Source organism: Hyperolius riggenbachi, chromosome 2 (genome assembly GCF_040937935.1).
Source record: "Hyperolius riggenbachi isolate aHypRig1 chromosome 2, aHypRig1.pri, whole genome shotgun sequence".
NCBI classification, from domain to species: Eukaryota; Metazoa; Chordata; class Amphibia; order Anura; family Hyperoliidae; genus Hyperolius; species Hyperolius riggenbachi.
Genome location: NC_090647.1, coordinates 97,262,876 through 97,284,013, shown reverse-complemented (window position 1 = coordinate 97,284,013; position 21,138 = coordinate 97,262,876).

The following is a 21,138-nucleotide window of genomic DNA, read 5'->3' as shown; positions in this document are numbered from 1 at the left end:
GGTTGCTGCTGCACGCAATGTCGATGGTGAACAGAATAAAACACTGACAGAATCCATGGATGGCAGGCTTTTGAGTGTCCTTGCAAAGAAAGGTGGCTATATTGGTCACTGATTTATTTTTGTTTTGATTTTTGAATGTCAGAAATGCATATTTGTGAATGTTGAGATGTTATATTGGTTTCACTGGTAAAAATAAATAATTGAAATGGGTATATATTTGTTTTTTGTTAAGTTGCCTAATAATTATGCACAGTAATAGTCACTTGCACACACAGATATCCCCCTAAATTAGCTAAAACTAAAAACAAACTAAAAACTACTTTCAAAAATAATAAGCTTTGATAATAATGAGTTTTTTGGGTTCATTGAGAACATGGTTGTTGTTCAATAATAAAATTATTCCTCAAAAATACAACTTGGCTTATAATTCTGCACTCCCTGTATGATTTACCGTATTTTGCGGACTACAAGACGCTCCGGACTATAAGACGCACCTAGTTTTAGAGGGCAAAAACCAGGAAAAAAACAACAAAACTTAATCTAGGTGCATCCATGATCCAGGAGTGTCCTATAGACCCCTAAGATGTCTGTTACACTACCCAACTATGCTTACCTCTGCTGCCCCACCAATTACACTAACCCCTGATGTCCCACCCCCAGCTACACAACACTTCACTTCACTAACCCCTAATGTCCCCCCCCCTCCCCCAGCTTCATTACACTACAGAAACCCCTGCTTCCCTCCCCCCAACCTAGCTACAATAACTAACCACTGCAATTAAATTAAGGTCTCACCCATCATGATGAGGCTCCTGGTGAGGCTGCAGGCAGCAGCGTGATCCAGCGGTGATCCTGTGCAGTGTAGCAGACAGCCGCTGCAATGATCTCTAATGTCTGTGTCCATCTTCCAGCTTCTGCCTGGAGCGTCAGCAGCATGATAAGTGTTAATAGCTCCCCAGACGCATAGGAGCAGCCGCTGCAATTATCGGTAATGTCCATCTTCTATCCAGCTTGTCCCCGAGTGGCAGCAGCGCGTTCAGTGTAAACTCCCCGGGGAGGGCGGCATAGCAGCAGCCGCTGCAATGATCGGTAATGGCCATCTTCTATCCAGCTTGTCCCCGAGTGGCAGCAGCGCGTTCAGTGTAAACTTCCCGGGGAGGGCGGCATAGCAGCAGCCGCTGCAATGATCAGTAATGCAGGTCCGCTCTTCTGAGTGGTGTTTTGTCCCTAATTCAGCCCCATTTCAGCTAATCCAGGCACAGCGGGACATCTTCAGCCACAAGACTCGCAGTGTCCATCAGAGGCCACCATACTGCCTTGCTTATTGGTTCACCCTTTGACCCCGGTGCACGTGCGTCACATGTTATAAGAGGGCGTCAATATTCAAGGCAGTATGGTGGCCTCTGATGGACACTGCGAGTCTTGTGGCTGAAGATGTGTCTGCATTACTGATCATTGCAGCGGCTGCTCCTATGCCGCCCTCCCCGGGGAGTTTACACTGAACGCTCTGCTGCCGCTCGGGGACAAGCTGGATAAAAGATGGACATTACTGATCATTGCAGCGGCTGCTGCTATGCCATCCTTCCCGTGGAGTTTACACTGAACGCTCTGCTGCCGCTCGGGGACAAGCTGGATAGAAGATGGACATTACCGATCATTGCAGCGGCTGCTCCTATGCCGCCCTCCCCGGGGAGTTTACACTGAACGCTCTGCTGCCGCTCGGGGACAAGCTGGATAGAAGATGGACATTACCGATCATTGCAGCGGCTGCTCCTATGCCGCCCTCCCCGGGGAGTTTACACTGAACGTGCTGCTGCCGCTCGGGGACAAACTGGAAGATGGCCATTACCGATCATTGCAGCGGCTGCTGCTATGCCGCACAGGATCACGCTGCTGTGGCTGACACGTGCCTGGACAGGTAAATTGTTACATTCGGAGTATAAGACGCAGTCCCTTTTTCTCCCCTTTTGGGGGAGAAAAAGTGTGTCTTATAGTCCGAAAAATACGGTATTTACTGCATGCTTACTGCTGAAATACCTCATGTTTTACTTCACTTTATGCATTTACCTCATGTTTTACCTCATATTCGGAAATGGAGAAAAATCTTTCAGAATTGCTAAAAAAAGAGGAAAATACCCCATGAGGTATTTTACCTACAAAAAAAATATTTACCTCACATAGCTACAAGAATTGAGGCCAATATGGTGATCTACGAAGTGACAATCGGCTGAACATCATTTTATAATTTAGGAATATACTTTAAGATGCCTATTTCTCCCTCCAAAAAAACTGTGTCTTATATTCCAAAAATAAATTAACGGGTGGTGCAGAATGCGCAGGGAAGCACTTATTGCATCCTTCCGCTGCACCCTGTCCTGTCCATGTATACACGCTCCTCTTCTCCCCTTCTCCTCCTACACCTGCTAGCTATATAGCAGGACACTGCGGCCTCCTGCCGCTATACAGCTCTGGGTCCTCAGTACTTCCTTCTTTCGTACTTCTGCATTAGTGGTTGTTACTGTAACCCCAGCAACGCATGTGCGCCACTAGGGTTACAGTAACAGACCACTAATGCAAAATATATTGTCAGATTGCCAGCAGCTGCAGTACAATAAGAGGAGAAAAGGAGCGTGTCTATATAAACAGGGGTTAGTGTAGTGTAGCATGTAGTGTAGAGTAGTGTAACTGGAGGGTGCAGGAGGGATTAGTGTAGTGTAGCTGAGCAGTGTAGCTTAGAGTAGCTTAGAGACAGCTTTGGAGGAAAAGGTCCATAAGATGCCCCTACACTATATGCGAACCAGGGTTAACCACTTGAGGACCGCAGTGTTAAACCCCCCTAAAGACCAGGACATTTTTTGGTTAACTGGCAACTGCAGCTTTAAGGCATAGCTGCAGGGCCGCACGACTCAGCACACAAGTGATTCCACCCCCTTCCCTTTTTCTCTCCACCAACAGAGCTTGGTGATCTTCAGCCTATGAGAGCCGATCACTCTCCTGTGTCTCAGGGGGACAGCCGACTTTTATGCCGATTGGCGTTAGGTGGTCCTGGGGCTGCTGCCGCGGCCACGCCCATCAGCGTGACGCAGTCGGCAGCAAGTTAAGTAAGTAGTTTTTTCTCTCTCTGATTTTGTCCTCTAAACCTAGATTTGTTTTATAGCCCAAAGCGTCTTATAGTCCAAAAAATATGATACATCAAGAAGCTATTAAGTACAAATACTGTTAAATAATGGCATTTAAAGTGCACCTGAAGTAACGAGTGACATGATGAGATAGGCAGGTGTATGTACAGTGCCAAACATACCAATAACTAGGCTGTGTTCCTTTTTTTTTTCGTTTTCTCCTTGAAAAAGTTCACATACAGGTATGCAAGTGATAGTTTCTCTCCAGTTGGACTATACTATAACCCTCATTGATAAAGAATTACAGCCATAAAATGCTTTCCTGGGAGAGAACAGCATCTGAGTGCAGTGGATAGATTAAAAAAAAAAGGTCAGCAGTTCATTTTTTAAGCTCTTGGAAAGATAATATTGTAACTTTGGGCAGAGACAATAAAACATTAAATCTATTTTTTAAGTTTTTAAATATAAAATAAAACAGAGGGATTTATAAAAAAAAAAGTAGGAGGAAAGATATAATTGTTTAATTCATCAGTTCATTTTCACTTTATTGAGCAGAAATCCAGTGGAAGTGGCATAAAAGGATTTCAAAAAGTGGTAATCATTTCAGATGGATATAATGGTGGTCAAAAAAGTGCCATTTGTGCAGAAATAACAGAACTTGACTGACACATTGCCTATTTACCTAATTAACAGGTTTAAGACTTTTATTATTTATTGTTATTATCTAAGACTATTATGCATTCATAATGCTATATATTTTAGAAAATATTATAATATGCTGCCTATCAACGCCAAGCACTGAAATCAAATACTACTTCAGCTTTAATGCTCCTCAATGCACTGATAGCTGTTCAGCACCCACTGCAGCATTTTAGGGTTCAACCAAATGTCCTTCTTTCTTATTTCAGAATTAATCACTCAATCATTTACTCAAGAGAACAATCAGGCAGTGTGTCAACATCGATATGTCAGAACACTGTTCTGTGACACTATTGTTTTTGCTGATAAAGCGATAATGTGCTCAACTGATCATCTCTTTCTGTAAAAGTCATTGGGGCAGTGGAGCATTTTGACAGGGTTTAAAAAGAACTGGGAACAGATAAGAAACCTTCATGACATCAGAATGTGCCAAAGTGTCAGGTGAAATGTCTCATACCAATTACAAACATGTCATCTGATAACAGTTTTCAAGAACTGTCCTGCAGATCAAGTGGACAGTTACCATACAGAGAACGAAAAGATCAGGGCAATCAACAAAGTACAATCCCTGGCAGAAGATCAAGCCTTGTTTGAAAAAAGATGGCAATTTCTGTACCAAAGTTCAAAACTGAATGCATCAAAGAGAAGTTCTTTTGTTGACTGCTTCAAAAATACTGCTAGCAGCATCAGTTCTGATATGGACTTGACTTGAGTTTCTCTCTCTTAAGCCTTCCGGCATCAAAGGTCCCATTCATGGCTGAAATAAACACGTGCTTCCTGTTTGAAGATGCACTTTTGCTCTCGAGGACCCGAGATCAATTAAAGAGGCATGAAACTCGGCATTGCCTCTTTGTTCTAAAAGATTGTTTACAGCATAAAATCTACTACCACAAAAAAATCTGTAGCATTACAGCATTCAAACAGTAAAGGCAGGCATACACTGGTCGATAGCCATCAGATCGACCAACAGATAAATCCCTGTCTGATTGAATCTGATCACAGAGGGATTTATTGGCTGCCCATATTTTCACATAGATTTTAAATCAAATTCAGCATGAAATTGATTCAAAACCTGTGGAGCCATTTCTTGCCTTGCCACCCCAGGCCTCCCCCCATTCAGGCTCCCCAGCCAGCAGCCATAATATCACCTGTCCACCGGCGCGAGTCCCCGGGTCTGTGCAGTCACTTCTTCGAGCATCCTCCATATCCTCTTCACTTCCTGTCCTGTCCTGTGGCAAGCCATAGCTCAAACAGTAGAGGGCGCTCTACTGTTTGAACTTCGACTTGTTACAGGATGGGACAGGAAGTGAAGAGGACATGGAGAAGAAGTCCAGCATGCTGCATCGGTCGACGCCGAATTGAATGCCGTTAGCGACAATGTTTATAATTAAGTCTCAGAATTGGGGATGCAAGAGATACAGGGAAAGAGGTGGGAGGCTAGAGAATTTGGTTGTGGGATGGGTTTGAGTTTAGAAGATGGACATCTTGAGGAAAGAAGGAACTACTGTGCCTGGAAGTTTTGGTTGGGATGGTTCTGTAGGGAGAACACCGAGAAGGATCTATGGATTTCAGAGCCTTCCCTCTCCATAGTTATCTTTTTTCTTTTTTTTTAGGTGGCTTTACATTTGCTTCAACTACTTTAACGATCCATGCCAATTGGGGTGAATGCGGCGGGTAGCCCCAGGACCGCTCAACGCCAATTGGCCTGAAGTCCTGTGGACACGTTTTTCAGGAGATCGTGCGCGCATCTCCGCTTGAATGACGGACCTCCGCTCCATCATCAGTCTCCCAGCGGTGATTGCCGCTAGGAGACTTTTAGACGGCAAAACTGTTAGAAGATTGTTAGATGCCGTCTATTTACAATGTACAGCACTGCGATCTAAGGCAGCGCTGTACTGGGGACAGCCGTGACAGTTGGCTGTCCCCCTGGGGGGCTCAGGAGAAATCGTCTCTCATAGGTTGATGCCTATGACAGCTGATCGCTGTCATTGGCTGGCGGGGGGAGGGAGAGAGGGGTGGGAACAAAAAAAAAGTAGGTTTTACTTAGAAAATAATTATAAATAAATGAATAAAATAAAAAAAATAACCTACAGCAGAGATCTTAGCCCACCAACAGAAAGCTCTGTTGGTGGGCAGAAAAGGGGGGGGGAAATCACTTGTGTGTTGAGTTGTACGGCCCTGCAGTGAGCCCTTAAAGCTGCAGTGGCCTAATTTGTGAAAACTAGTCTGGTCACGGATGGGGGGGGGGGGTACGGGGGGTGGAGGTTGGGTGTTGTAAAGCCTGTGGTCCTTAAGTGGTTAAATACCACAGTGGACACTCTTATTACTTTAATAGATTATCTTCAAGTTTGCATTTCAATTGTTACAATGTTTTTTGTGTTTTTTTTTTTTTTACTTTAATAAATTTAAACCAAATCTGTAATTCTAAACTTACAAAGCATATATAAAGACAATTTCTATAAGTAGACATTTTACTGCAGACTGTAATTTGTCTAGCTACAGAAGACTGACAATGATGGCTTTAAGTGTATTCTATAAACTGCAAAACTGCCATAATGCAAATGATCTGAATTTGTCAGAAGTGTTTTATGTGATATTTTATCAGGGGGGCAAAAATATGAAGATAAAGCTATTTCTAGTGATTATCTAAGAAAACGTATCCAGAAATAAAAGTGGGATTTAGAAGGCTCGGAGTTGACATGTGGTCTGTGAATTTCAATAAGTTGCTATGTCATTTGAAAACAGTGGAAGGCTTGCTTTATTATTCCCCTTGAAGTCTCAGTGATTCCTTCACATCACCTCGCTGGAGGCGGAGGAGGGGACCGCACTGCAGCCATGATTTTCTTTGAGCATTTCAGTAGTAATTCTGTTTTGTATCACTCCAACTACTGTATATACGGCTTTAAATGGTTTAGCTATTATTATGTACATTAAAAAATGGTGAAAAAATGTATGACTTTTAGGGATGATCATTCAGATTCAGAGGAAATTACATTTATGCATTTCTGATCAGTAATTTTAGCCCAATCACAGAACTTGGAAACAACGGACCAATCAGAAAATGCAGAGTCAACTCAGAAGTATTTGGCCGATCACAGAATGCAAAAAATTACCCCTCCCAAAAAAAGACTCCTCGTAAATTGGAAAACAGAAATAGGATTACTGTGGAAATACCGCATTATTGCAACTCGGTAGTTTTACCTCAATCACAGAACTCTTAAAAGACACCTAAAGTGAAAATAAACTAATTAAATAAATGACTGTATCTATCTTCGCGTCTGAGTCAGGACAGAGTCAGCCACTTACATACCTTATATTTAACTCTTTCAAACAGCGAAAGAAAAAAAGGAACACAGCATAGTTATCAGTGTGCTTGGAACTGTACATACTCAAGTCTATCTCATCATGTCACACGTCACTTCGGGTATCCTTTAAGCATTGGACCAATTAGAGGATGCAGAGTCAATCCGGAAGTATTTGGCCAATCAGGAATTACAAAAAAATTACCCCTAAAAATTCCTCGGAAATTAGAAATCAGAAACCGAATACAGAAATCCATGGAATCGGTAATTGGCGGAAATCTGAATTTCTGCGGAATTGGAAATCGGCATTACCAACCATCCCTAATGACTTATTAAATCCAAACAACAAAGACTGGTTGAAACAGTTAGTTAAAGCTAATAAATGCATAAGAGAGTTCATTACGATGGCGTTTCATGGTTTGTTTATTTTTTTCTGTTGTATTTTACATTGTCCAGTAGAGATTGGTGAGAATGGATAATGAGATGCAAATAATTTCATGGTGATGCAGAATTACATAAATATGTTTATGCAAATTTATTTAGCTTGAAGATAGACCAATCAAATCGCACCTCCACTTTATTCAGTTTATCCAATTTCAAGCTGCATAAATTTGCATAAAAAACTACATAATATAGCATCAACTATTATTAATATCTGAATCTTGTTGACAATCCAGTTTAGTTCATCTGAACCTGGCCTTGAAGAGCAACTCTAGGAAAAAATATGATATGTTTTGCTGGCTTGGTTTTTCATACGGTCGCTGCTCCAATCTGGGAGATTCTTCATTCAGTTTTATTCAGATAGAATGTGTGTAAATTTCCATTGTGACATAAACAAGTCAAACATTTTCATAGAGCAAAGATGAGTTTCAGCCTCTGAGTTTCGCCTAAGTTTTCATTGCTTTCCCTCAATTTCATCTCCAAGGCCACCAATGTTGATAGCTGCTCCGCTTCGTACTAGAACATTATTTTAAATGATTTAAGCACTTAAAGTTTTAAAAAATAAAACAAAACTTTGTAGTTTTGGCAAAGTAAAATGGAAGGCACAAAAGCCAATCAAAAAGTAATGCTTCCTCTGTTACCATATCCTTATTAATGAACAGATGAAAGTAATAATGAAAATAATGTAAATAATGTTTTTTTTTTCATACCTGGATTTGAGCTTGGTCTCCAAAACACCTGGGCCCACATGCTATTCATATTTCTCCTTAGTTTTCTCCAAGTTGTTACTTTCAAACCTTAGCAGTAAAATGCCCTTTTAAACCCCCAGCAAGAAAGAAGACACACTAAATAATCACGATAGTACTACTTTTTCTACTACTTTTGGTACTTTTTCCAATTGCGAAATGCTGAAAAATTATTTTAACTACTTTACGACCGAGCTGATTGAAATCTACGCCTTGTTTTGGTGGTTACCTGACTGGCAGGGCATAGATTTAAATCAGCCGCCTCTGCGCGCATCCGCCATTTCTATTGCTCCTGCCAGTCTCGCCACTTATTCCCTGCCGTCTCTCGCCGCAGCTCACTGGCTCTGCCTGTCTCTATGACGGCAGAGCCCTGTGAGCCGGTCAGGAGTGGATTTCATTCAAGGCCAGTTTAAGCAACAATGGGGCCCCAGGGCAAAATAAACCTGCCTCCCCCCCCCCCCCCCCCCAACAGATACCGCGGAACAAAAATCGGCATTAAGGGACCTTTTTTGCAGCTGGTATAGTCAGGGTGTGAAGCCTCAATCGGTCGGAGCTCCACATTCTGGCTACCCCAGCCTGCATGGGGGACAAGGGGTTAAAAAGTTTCAGGAGGGGGGACCCCACATAATTTTTTTTTTTTAAAATCCCACACTCTAAACATAAAAAAAAAAAAAAATTGCGAAAATAGGAAAAAATGCCAGGGATCTTCATACAGCCATATTGCGGCTGAATAGCGATCCCTGGCCAAAGCGATGCGGCTGCGTATGGACCCCCTGGAAACCCCGTCAGGAAATTTATTGCTCTTTCTTTTGATGCATGTAAAATTACACTACCGTTAGGTTTGCTACTAAAAGTGAAATTCACCGCATTTAAAAGTATACTTTTTTCCTTCTAAATTTTAAAATCTATTTTCTCAAAAACTATAAGGTCTTTTTGAAAAATAGTTTTTTCCTCTTATTCCCAATGATCTCCTTAACATATCCTGCAAATTTGGGGTTTCTAGCATTTAAGGTGGATTTACCATTAAAGTCGGCAGGTTTTTAAATGTGTATTTTTTTTCCATTGAAACTTCAAAATCGATTTTCTCAAAAACTATAAGGTCGATTTGAAATTTTTTTTCCTCTTGTAGCCACTGGGGGCTCCTACAAGCTCTGGGGCCCTGGGGCAATTGCCCCCTTTGCCTCTGGTAGCGCCGGCCCTGATTTCATTGGCTCCTGACCCTGTCTATCAACGTCAGTCGCTCTCCATTGGCTTACATTGACAGACACGGTTCACAGGAACTCTGCCATCATAGAGATGGCAGAGTGGGTGGCCCAGGTTCCCGACATGCGGCAGTGACGAGTATGTGCGTCGATTCATCGTTTTTGGGCGGGATTCCGCCGTTTCTGTACTAGCGGTCTCTGGTCCTTAACCACTTGCCGACCGCCCCCAGCCGATGGGCGGCGGCAAAGACTGGGCCCAAGCGACCGCAATACGCCCATCGGCGGGGGCGGCTGCGGGAGTGGCTATGCGGCGATCGCGTCATTCGTGACGTGATCAGCCGCCGGGGACTGGCTCCGCCCACCGCTCGTAGTAACCCGCCGGCCGTTCGGAAGCGCCGGCGGGTTACTAGCACTCGGATCGCCGCATTTACATTGTATAATAGGCTTTGTAATGTATACAAAGCCTATTATACTGGCTGCCTCCTGCCCTGGTGGTCCCAGTGTCCGAGGGACCACCAGGGCAGGCTGCAGCCACCCTAGTCTGCACCCAAGCACACTGATTTCCCCCCCTGCCCCCTGATCGCCCACAGCACCCCTCAGACCCCCCCCTGCCCACCTCCCAGACCACTGTTTGCACCCAGTCACCCCCCTAATCACCCATCAATCACTCCCTGTCACTATCTGTCAACGCTATTTTTTTTTATCCCCCCCTGCCCACTGCCCCCTCCTGATCACCCCCCACCCCTCAGATTCTCCCCAGCCCCCCCCCCCCGTGTACTGTATGCATCTATCCCCCCTGATCACCTGTCAATCACCTGTCAATCACCCGTCAATCACCCGTCAATCACCAGTCAATCACCCCCTGTCACTGCTACCCATCAATCAGCCCCTAACCTGCCCCTTGCGGGCAATCTGATCACCCACCCACACCAATAGATCGCCCGCAGATCCGACATCAGATCACCTCCCAAATCCATTGTTTACATCTATTCTCTCCTCTAAACACCCACTAATTACCCATCAATCACCTATCAATCACCCCCTATCACCACCTGTCACTGTTACCCATCAGATTAGACCCTAATCTACCCCTTGCGGGCACCCAATCACCCGCCCACATGCTCAGATTGCCCTCAGACCCCCCTTTATCAATTCGCCAGTGCAATATTTACATCTGTTATTCCCTGTAATAACCCACTGATCACCTGTCAATCACCTATCAATCACCCCCTGTCACTGCCACCCATCAATCACCCCCTGTCACTGCCACCCATCAATCAGCCCCTAACCTGCCCCTTGCGGGCAATCTGATCACCCACCCACACCAATAGATCGCCCGCAGATCTGACATCAGATCACCTCCCAAGTGCAGTGTTTACATCTCTTCTCTCCTCTAAACACCCACTAATTACCCATCAATCACCTATCAATCACCCCCTTTCACCACCTGTCACTGTTACCCATCAGATTAGACCCTAATCTACCCCTTGCGGGCACCCAATCACCCGCCCACATGCTCAGATTGCCCTCAGACCCCCCTTTATCAATTCGCCAGTGCAATATTTACATCTGTTATTCCCTGTAATAACCCACTGATCACCTGTCAATCACCTATCAATCACCCCCTGTCACTGCCACCCATCAATCACCGCCTGTCACTGCCACCCATCAATCAACCCCTAACCTGCCCCTTGCGGGCAATCTGATCACCCACCCACACCAATAGATCGCCCGCAGATCCGACATCAGATCACCTCCCAAGTGCAGTGTTTACATCTCTTCTCTCCTCTAAACACCCACTAATTACCCATCAATCACCCCCTATCACCACCTGTCACTGTTACCCATCAGATTAGACCGTAATCTGCCCCTTGCGGGCACCCAATCACCCGCCCACACACTCAGATTGCCCTCAGACCCCCCCTTAATAATTCGCCAGTGCAATATTTTCATCTGTTATTCCCTGTAATAACCCACTGATCACCTGTCAATCACCTATCAATCACCCCCTGTCACTGCCACCCATCAATCACCCCCTGTCACTGCCACCCATCAATCAGCCCCTAACTTGCCCCTTGCGGGCAATCTGATCACCCACCCACACCAATAGATCGCCCGCAGATCCGACATCAGATCACCTCCCAAGTGCAGTGTTTACATCTCTTCTCTCCTCTAAACACCCACTAATTACCCATCAATCACCCCCTATCACCACCTGTCACGGTTACCCATCAGATTAGACCCTAATCTGCCCCTTGCGGGCACCCAATCACCCGCCCACACCTCAGAACGTCCTCAGACCCCAGCCCTGATCACCTCGCTAGTGCATTGCTTGCATCTATTCCCCCCTCTAATCACACCTTGAGACACCCATCAATCACCTCCTGTCACCCCCTAGCACACCTACCCATCAGATCAGGCCCTAATTTGCCCCGTGTGGGCTCCTGATCACTCGGCCAAACCCTGAGGTCCCCCTCAGACCCCCTTCCGATCACCTCCCCAGTGCATTGATTGCATCTATTTTCCCCTCTAACCGCCCCCTGAGACACCCATCAATCACCTCCTGTCACCCCCCTAGCACTGCTATCCATCAGATCAGGCCCAAAACATCCTGTCATCTAAGAGGCCACCCTGCTCATGACCGGTTCCACAAAATTTGCCCCCTCATAGACCACCTGTCATCAAAATTTGCAGATGCTTATACCCCTGATCAGTCATTTTGAGAAATTTGGTTTCCAGACTACTCACAGTTTTGGGCCCGTAAAATGCCAGGGCAGTATAGGAACCCCACAAGTGACCCCATTTTAGAAAGAAGACACCCCAAGGTATTCTGTTAGGTGTATGATGAGTTCATAGAAGATTTTATTTTTTGTCAAAAGTTAGCAGAAATTAGATTTTTATTGTTTTTTTCACAAAGTGTCATTTTTCACTAACTTGTGACAAAAAATAAAATCTTCTATGAACTCACCATACCCCTAACGGAATACCTTGGGGTCTCTTCTTTCTAAAATGGGGTCACTTGTGGGGTTCCTATACTGCCCTGGCATTTTAGGGGCCCTAAACCGTGAGGAGTAGTCTAGAAAACAAATGCCTCAAAATGACCTGCGAATAGGACGTTGGGCCCCTTAGCGCACCTAGGCTGCAAAAAAGTGTCACACATGTGGTATCGCCATACTCAGGAGAAGTAGTATAATGTGTTTTGTGGTGTATTTTTACACATACCCATGCTGGGTGGGAGAAATTTCTCTGTAAATGGACAATTGTGTGTAAAAAAAATAAAAAATGTGTCATTTACAGAGATATTTCTCCCACCCAGCATGGTTATATGTAAAAATACACCACAAAACACATTATACTACTTCTTCTGAGTACGGCGATACCACATGTGTGACACTTTTTTGCAGCCTAACTGTGCTAAGGGGCCCAAAGTCCAATGAGTACCTTTAGGATTTCACAGGTCATTTTGAGACATTTGGGTTCAAGACTACTCCTCACGGTTTAGGGCCCCTAAAATGCCAGGGCAGTATAGGAACCCCACAAGTGACCCCATTTTAGAAAGAAGACACCCCAAGGTATTCTGTTAGGTGTATGATGAGTTCATAGAAGATTTTATTTTTTGTCACAAGTTAGCGGAAATTGATATGTATTGTTTTTTTTTTCACAAAGTGTCATTTTCCGCTAACTTGTGACAAAAAAAAATCTTCTATGAACTCACCATACTCCTAACAGAATACCTTGGGGTGTCTTCTTTCTAAAATGGGGTCACTTGTGGGGTTCCTATACTGCCCTGGCATTTTAGGGGCCCTAAACCGTGAGCAGTAGTCTAGAATCCAAATGCCTCAAAATGACCTGTGAATAGGACGTTAGGCCCCTTAGCGCACCTAGGTTGCAAAAAAGTGTCACACACGTACTCAGAAGAAGTAGTATATTGTGTTTTGGGGTGTATTTTTACAAATACCCATGCTGGGTGGGAGAAATATCTCTGTAAAAGGACAATTGTGTGTAAAAAAAATCAAACAATTGTCATTTACAGAGATATTTCTCCCACCCAGCATGGGTATGTGTAAAAATACACCCCAAAACACATTATACTACTTCTCCTGAGTACGGCGGTACCACATGTGTGGCACTTTTTTGCATCCTAAGTGCGCTAAGAGGCCCAAAGTCCAATGAGTACCTTTAGGATTTCACAGGTCATTTTGCGACATTTGGTTTCAAGACTACTCCTCACGGTTTAGGGCCCCTAAAATGCCAGGGCAGTATAGGAACCCCACAAATGACCCCATTTTAGAAAGAAGACACCCCAAGGTATTCCGTTAGGAGTATGGTGAGTTCATAGAAGATTTTATTTTTTGTCACAAGTTAGCGGAAAATGACACTTTGTGAAAAAAAAAATTAAAATCAATTTCCGCTAACTTGTGACAAAAAAAAAAACTTCTATGAACTCACCATCCTCCTAACGGAATACCTTGGGGTGTCTTATTTCTAAAATGGGGTAATTTGTGGGGTTCCTATACTGTCCTGGCATTTTAGGGGCCCTAAACCGTGAGGAGTAGTCTTGAAACCAAATGTCGCAAAATGACCTGTGAAATCCTAAAGGTACTCATTGAACTTTGGGCCCCTTAGCGCAGTTAGGGTGCAAAAAAGTGCCACACATGTGGTATCGCCGTACTCAGAAGAAGTAGTATAATGTGTTTTGGGGTGTATTTTTCCACATACCCATGCTGAGTGGGAGAAATATCTCTATAAATAGACAATTGTGTGTAAAAAAAATAAAACAATTGTCATTTACGGAGATATTTCTCCCACCCAGCATGGGTATGTGTAAAAATACACCCCAAAACACATTATACTACTTCTCCTGAGTACGGCAATACCACATGTGTGGCACTTTTTTGCAGCCTAACTGCGCTAAGGGGCCAAAAGTCCAATGAGCATCTTTAGGCTTTACAGGGGTGCTTACAATTAGGCACCCCCCAAAATGCCAGGACAGTGAACACACCCCACAAATGACCCCATTTTGGAAAGTAGACACTTCAAGGTATTCAGAGAGGAGCATAGTGAGTCCGTGGCAGATTTCATTTTTTTTTGTCGCAAGTTAGAAGAAATGGAAACTTTTTTTTTTCTTTTTTTTGTCAGAAAGTGTCATTTTCCGCTAACTTGTGACAAAAAATAAAATATTCTATGAACTCACCATGCCTCTCACTGAATACTTTGGGATGTCTTCTTTCCAAAATGGGGTCATTTGGGGGGTATTTGTACTATCCTGGAATTTTAGCCCCTCATGAAACCTGACAGGTGCGCAGAAAAGTCAGAGATGCTTGAAAATGGGAAAATTCACTTTTGGCACCATAGTTTGTAAACGCTATAACTTTTACCCAATCCAATAAATATACACTGAATGGTTTTTTTTTAATCAAAGACATGTAGCAGAATAACTTTCGCGCTCAAATGTATAGGAAATTTTACTTTATTTGAAAAATGTCAGCACAGCAAGTTAAAAAAGTCATTTTTTTGCCAAAATTCATGTATTTTTTGATGAATGTAATAAAAACTAAAACTCGCAGCAGCAATCAAATAGCAGCAAAAGAAAGCTGTATTAGTGACAAGAAAAGGAGGTAAAATTCCTTTAGGTGGTAGGTTGTATGACCGAGCAATAAACCGTGAAAGCTGCAGTGGTCTGAATGGAGAAAAAGGCTCTGGTCCTTAAGGGGCGAAAAGACTGTGGTCCTGAAGTGGTTAAGGGGGAAGAGACCACTGGTACTTAAGTGGTTAAAGAGAAGATGTAAAAATTATCAACTAGGAGAAAACGTAGGGCCTGGGCCCACATGCAATTCACTTTTACTCCTGAGCTTTTACCTGGGTGATATTTTCACAGCTTGTCATAAAATGCTTTTTTAAACCACCAGCAAGCAAGAAAATACTCAATACAATTTTGATAGTACTTTTTTAAACAACTTGTGGATACTTTTTCAATTGTAACATGTTGAAAAGTTATTTTAAAGAGTAGATAAAAATGATCTCCTAGGAGATAACTCAGGAGAAAAAGTATTAACGTTTTCTCTGAGTTTTCTCGTAGAAGATAATGTTTCAATCTAATTTTAAAATAACTTAGCACTTTTCAATTAAAAAAGTACCAAAGAGTTGATAAAAAGTACTATCAACATTATTTTGAATGTTTTCTTGCTTTCTGGGGGTATACAATGTACTTTATTGACAAAGTGTGAAAATATCACCTAGGAGAAAACTCGGGAGAAAAAGTTTATTGCATATGGGCCCAGATGATATTAACTGATCTTATATCGCCCCCAACCATCCTGATTTTCCTGGGACAGACCTCTTTTTGCAGCTCCTGCTTGCAGAGATATTACACTTTACATTAAAGGACACCCGAGGTGAAAATAAACAAATTAAATAAACAACTGCATCTATTCTCCTTCTCCTAAAAATGACTTTTAAGATATTCCACAGTTTTATTTTATATTTAAAGTGTAATTGTGGGGCATAAAATCAAAAATCAATTCTTTATTTTTATCTGGTAAACAAGTAATAAGGATGCTAACCAGGCAATTCAAAACTTAAAATCACTATTACTTTTCTTGTTTATAAATGATCATTCCCCAGTTTACCTGACTCTTATTTGGTACATTTGCCGCACAAAGGAAGTTTCAGGGCATGCTGGGTTGTCCTTTTTTGCTTCAGTACATTAGTTAAGTCTGAGGGGAAATAAAGAAGAAAAAAAAGACAACCCAGTATGCCCTGCAACTTCCTTTGTGTGGCAACGTACCAAATAAGAGTCAGGTAAACTGGGATATGATCATTTATAAACAAGAAAAGTAATAGTGATTTTAACTTTTGGATTGCCTGGTTAGCATCCTTATTACTTGTTTACCAGATAAAAATAAAGAATTGATTTTTGATTTTATGCCCGACAGTAACACTTTAAGGCTGGTTTCACACCAGGACGTTGCGTTTTAGGGGACGTTAAGGGAGCATAACATGCCCTTAACGCAACGCCTGGTGCTCTCTGGTGTGGACGTCGGAGTGAGCCGCGTTGTGCAGCTCACTCTGGCGTCCGTGATGCCGTGATGCGCACTCTTGGATGCATGTGGCATTACGTGGTCCCGGCCAATTGCCGCACAGAGCGGCCGCTCCAGGAAGTAAACACTGCACGTCACTGAGTGCAGTGAATATTAATTAGCCATGTGCCTGGCCGCTCTCCGCTCCTCCCCAACATTACTGAGCATGTGCAAGCAGTCTAACGCGGCTCTGCCGCTTATAAAGTACTGCATGCAGTACATTGTCTAATGGCGCAGCGTTACTAAGTAACGCAACGTGGGCACTGTGAACAGCCCATTGATTTTTAATTGCTGTGCGGTGGGGTGCGTTAAAGGCTGCTCTAACGAGCGCCTGTAACGTCCCACTGTGAAACCAGCCTAAATCTACTTTTTAAGTTTTTACTGTTTTATTGTTTTTACTAAATGACACTCATTGAAGTATGCCAGAGCTAAAATCTATGAACTATTGACCATTTTTATCTCTTCCCTGCTCTCAAAAGATGTGTGATTAAACAAATTGCAAGTGAGCAATATGAGCTGAGCTTTCCTGTTGGTCAAGTAAGCCATCCATAAAAGAACCAATAGGCAGGCAAAACCGGCGGAATTTCCTCCTGACACTGAAAAATTCCTCTTGACATTCCTAGCACCACTACTAATTTGCATATATTTCTCCTGGGTATGGCTCTGAAACATTTTTTTATTATGCAGTTCTTACTGAAGGTCACCTCTGATCGTATACTTTCTAATTACATGCTCTGTTTATATTGCTCAACTTTATCTTAGAGTCACTTTAACCATTTGCCGACCGCGCACTCATAACGCGCGTCGGCAAAGTGGCAGCTGCAGGACCAGCGACGTGCATCTGCGTCGCCGGCTGCAAGCTAATTAATCAGGAAACAGCCGCTCGCGCGAACGGCTGCTTCCTGTCAATTCACGGCGGGGGGCTCTGTGAATAGCCTGCGGGCCGCCGATCGCGGCTCGCAGGCTAAATGTAAACACAAGCGGAAATAATCCACTTTGTTTACATTTGTACAATGCTGCTAACAGTAGCAGCGTTGTACTAGATCAGCGATCCCCGGCCAATCAGTGGCCGGGGATCGCTGTCACATGACAGGCAGGAGCCTGTTAGAGGCTGCACAGGACAGGTCCGTTCCTGTGCAGCCTCCGATCTCCGGGGAAGGGATGGAGGAGACGGAGAGGGGGAATCCTGCGGTGGAGGGGGCTTTGAGGTGCCCCCCCCGCCAGCCACACGCAGGCAGGGGCGATCAGACCCCCCCAGCACATCATCCCCCTAGTGGGGAAAGAAGGGGGGCGATCTGGTCGCTCTGCCTGGTGTTTGATCTGTGCTGGGGGCTGTAGAGCCCACTCAGCACAGATCAGCGAAATCAGCGCTGGTCCTTAAGGGGGGGTAAAGGCTGGGTCATCAAGTGGTTAAAGAAGAACTGTAGTTAAACATTTTTGACAGTGTTTTTCCATTTTAAAATCTTTCTTGTCTCTGATTTCCCGTACATTCTGAAATTTATCACAGGTGGCGACATCTTTAATCCTGCCAGGTGATCTCTGTGCATAGAACTCTCAGTAAAAGAACATTCCACAGAGGGAGATATGGCTTGCTTGGCAGTTGGAAATAGCCACAAAGCAACAAGGTTACACAGTATCCTGTCAGGACCAGGGTCCTGACATCACACTGTGGGAGGGGTTTCACCACAATATCAGCCGTACAGAAACCGCCTGATGATCTATCGAGAAAAGGTAACAATTTCTCACGGGAAAGTTGGTATCAGCTACTGATTGGGATGAAGTTTAAAGTTTTGTTATCATTATGATTTATTTTTCTTTAAGCCCCATTTTTTACACACAAGCATATGCTGAACATTTACATTTGCAATGGCTTTACTTTACTCTGTGTGGGAGTCATTCCATCTTCTGTCCATCATTAGCACAAAGTGAGTGACAGAAAAGCTACAAGGTCACTCCCTCTGTGTAAATCCTACGAACAGCTTGTATATGTTACAGCCAGAACCCGAAGTGTGGCCACTTCGCGTTCTGGCCAGACACTTCGGGTTCTGGCCGGCCAATGTGCGAAGTGGCCACAGCGCAGCGGCCAATGTTAGAAATGTAACGATTACAATAAGTTCAATGTATTTTACGTCCGTCTCGCTTCAGCTAAATGTATTACAACTTGGTTAATTTAATGAAATGCAGCCGGCGGCAATGTAATAGATGAAGCCGCCGGCTTTCGCACTGCCTCCTCTCCTCCTCCCCCCACCTCTCTCCTCTCCCTGCCTCCTATACAATACGGAGCAGCCGGCAGGGACATGCGTGTCCCAGAGAGTCGTTCGTCGCGGCAGGGGAAGCAGAGCGGGGAGGCTGCAGACATCGCTTCTGCCAGCACCCGCTCTGCAGGAACGCCAGGATAACCCTGCCACGACGAACGACTCTCTGGGACACGCGTGTCCCCGGCTGCTCCGTATTGTGTAGGAGGCAGGGAGAGGAGAGAGGGGGGGGGGAGGGGAGGATAGGAGTCAGTGCGAAAGCCAGCGGCTTCATCTATTACATTGCCGCCGGCTGCGTTTCATTAAATTAACCAAGTTGTAATACATTTGGCCGCAGCGAGACGGCCTTAAAATACATTAAACTTATTGTAATCATTACATTTCTAACATTGGCCGCTGCGCTGCGGCCACTTCGCACATTGGCCGACCAGAACCCGAAGTGGCCACACTTCGGGTTCTGGCCGTAACATATACAAGAAACATTTTGGCAAAGAGCAATGGTGCCCAAAGATAAGATAAATTATCCCCCAGCTTTAATTTCCAGGATTTCAGATGGATATCTGCAGCCATTGTCAGATAAATACTATGGAGGGTAGGGGATAGATTGATGCCTGTTTCCTCAGATTAGTTGATGCTTGTGGTGACTGACAGTTGCTACACCCTTCTCCAGTGACATTAGTGCTCTGCAGCATTTGTAAGTTGCCAATTGATGTGTCCTGACTGAGGTTAACAGCTTCTGGATGGAGGTAATTGAGATCTATGCCCTGTTTTGGACCTGCTATCCCTGCCAGGGCGTAGATTTCAATAACAACACTACATACTCCCGTTGCTATCGCCAATCGTGCTGATCTCCTGTCACTGCAGCTCACTCACTCTGCTGTCGGTATGATTGCAGAGCTCCGTGAGCTGGTCAGGAGCCAATGCCTGTGATCATGTGATTGGCTGTGATTGGCTCACAGCTTAAGTGTCTAGACACTTCTGGTACTTAAGTGGTCAAATTGAGCAACATCATCCTAACTTTCTCATCTGAATTTTTCAATGTGCCAAACAGAGAAGTTTCTCTCCTTTATTTGCACAATAATTACAAACCAATCTGATCATTTGTTCTGCAATTGTCAATCTTAGCAACTGAGGTAATATCAGCCTTTTCTGTTTTTTTTTTTCCAATTTTTTTTTTTTATGTTTTAAAGCAAAAATTTAAATTTTGAGTTTTATACGTCACATATACGACTTTAAAGGGGCCTGCATGATGCTGCAGTCACTAGTCAGGCAGCTGACAAGACAGGCATTTTATATACAAGTGGAAAACCTCTGCATTCGATAACTTTGGAAGGAAAAAACATTTAAATAGGAGAATTAACAGATATGATTATTATGCAATGGCTGATTCAGACAAGCAGCACTAGAGACGTTTAACAATGCAGTTTTTAATTATGGTACGCGGTTTGCCAGGCCGATGAATGTTCCATAACACGAGTCTTTCCTGCAGTTAATATTCTGCACAGTGCTAGGCATGATTTTTTCATGTTAAAAAGATTACAAAATCATAAAGCACAGAATGAATTGACCTTACGCTTGTATTAATATAAAACGCCGTTGACTTGATCCTGCCAATATTAGAATTTTAATAGCAAATACATATGTCTGGAATAATTATCAAATGTCAACACCTTCAAATAAAGACTTTATAAGTATCCCACGTCATTTTATTTTATTCTATATATTTTTTTCTAGAGAAATGATCCAAATGTTATTATGAGAGCGGTCTTGCAAGGAATATCTATAATTTGGTGACTCATATCTTGATGAAGCAACAAGCAGCAGGCGGGCTGACACACAGCTCTCTGGATGAGCTAATCAGCGTATAGCGGCGATCTTCATCACAAATTACATTTACAGAGGGGGCCTGAAGTGAATTTCTATAGTGGATAAAGGATGTGACAAGCATACAATGAATGAGGAAGGAAATTGTATTGTAAGATTGTTTAAAAGGGATACATAGATACATACATGCATACAAGGGTATCGTAAAGTTTTAATTATCCTCTAGAAGTTATTATGGTATATTGATTAGTGTGGTGCGCTATGAATAGCTATGAGTATGTAGCTACTCATAATCAATTTGTAAACTATATATCGTTCCCCACAGCAGAGGGGGGTTAACTTACCTATCCACCCACGGTCCACGAAACTCCACCACTTCCTCCTTCCGGGTTTGAAGGAGGAAGTAGTAGAGTAGTAGAGGCAGTGACATAGGTAAGTTAACCTCCCTCTGCTGCAGGCAGCGATATCTAA